Here is a 1,868-nt window from a genome sequence, read left to right as displayed (position 1 = left end):
GAGTAGATACAGACAATTTTATTTTTCTGGGTCAAAGTTACCACATTTTTTATGTATGTTCTACAATTGAGAGACTTCTAGGTAACTCCTGGGGTTTAGCTATTACAAACAAGGCTGCTATTAACATAGTGGAGCACATGTATTGTGGTATGGTAGAGCATGTTTTGGGTATGTTCCCAGGAGGGATAGAGGTGGATCTTTAGGTAAAACTATTTTAATTTTCTCTTTTCTTTCTTTTTAATTTTTTCTTTTATTATTGAATAGTTTATATATTTACATTTCAAATGTTATCCACTCTCTTGGTTCCTCACCTCTCAAATCACCCCTCCTTCTCCTTCTATGAGGATCCCCCCCTCCGACACCTACCCACTCCTACCTCAACACCCTGGCATTCTCCTACTGGGGAGATGAGCCTTCACAGGACCAAGGGTTTCTCCTACTATTGATGCCACACAATGCCATCCTCTGATACATATGTGGCTGAAGCTATGGTTCCCTCCATTTGTACTCTTTGGTTGGTGGTTTAGTCCCTGTGAGCTCTGGAAGATCTGGTTGGTTGATATTATTTCTCCTGCAGGGTTGCAAACTCCTTCAGCTCCTTCAGTCTTTTATCCAGTTTGTTTTTCAGAATTGTTATACCAGTTTGCAACCCTACCAGTAATGGAAGAATTTTTCTTTTTCTCAACATCCTTGGAGTATATGAAATGTTACTGGAGTTTTGAATCTTAGTCATTGGCAGTATCCTTTCTGATGGGTGTAATACAGAATTTTGGGGTTGTTTTGATCTGCATTTTCCTAATGACTATGGATTTTGAACATTTCTTTATGTGCTTCTTGTCTATTCAAGATTCCTCTATTGAGAACTCTCTAATTAACAATGTACCCCATTTATTAATTAGAATACTTTTTTTAGAGTTTAACTTCTTGGGTTCTTTATATATTTTGAATATTAGCTCTCAAGAGGATGTAACATTAGTAAAGATCTTTTCGAAATTTGTCATTTGCTCTACTAGTGGCAGTATCCTTTGCATTACCGAAGCTTTTCAGTTTCATGAGGTCCCATTTATCAACTGTTGATCAAACTTAGTGTAATTACAACTAGCAAGATAACTAAGGTGACTCTGGGTCAGCTCTGCTTTCTGTTCTACACTATATCATATAATCTGACACCAACTGTCACTTTCTTTGAGGTATGAATTATGGAATGTTTATTCTTACATGTCAATTTTCCATATCTCTTTCTACTCAATACTTTTTATTTAACCATAATATTTTAAACTCTTGCCTATAAAAATGTGAACACTTCAAATAAATAACTGTTACTCAGTTTCACATCACATCTTTACCTATATTCACCAAAGTAGCTAATACAGCATGATAGATCAACCACCAAAAGACAGAAAGAAAAACTGATGCATATTAAAAGAAGCCAAAGTAGTTCGTTTTAATAATTGGTTCACTTTCTACTAACTTGAACTAACCTGAAATAAACATCAACATGCAGGAATTTTTACCTAAGACAATTTGTTATCATGTACATACCAGAATTAACTACTGGATGTGCATCAGTACTCACAAAAAAGAGAAAAAGAACAGATTGCTTGATATTAACAGACTTTTTGAAAATTAATTGTGTTTGTTTCAAATAAACTGCACATTACTCACTGGGACACAGGTAATGATTCCTGATAATTTGAATTCACACTGGAATCTGGTGCCTCTGTAGGGACTTATCTTCACAGACAATGACAGTAAGAAACAGCTTTGCAGCTATAAAATGATAATAAGAGTAAACTTCCTGCTTTGAAATGAGTTTTTATTTCAAGAGGTAAGGTTTTGACTGTGTTGATAATTAGAGATATTCTATC

Source organism: Micromys minutus (assembly GCF_963924665.1).
Source record: "Micromys minutus genome assembly, chromosome: 2".
NCBI lineage: Eukaryota > Metazoa > Chordata > Mammalia > Rodentia > Muridae > Micromys > Micromys minutus.
Note: the sequence above shows the minus strand (reverse complement) of the source record.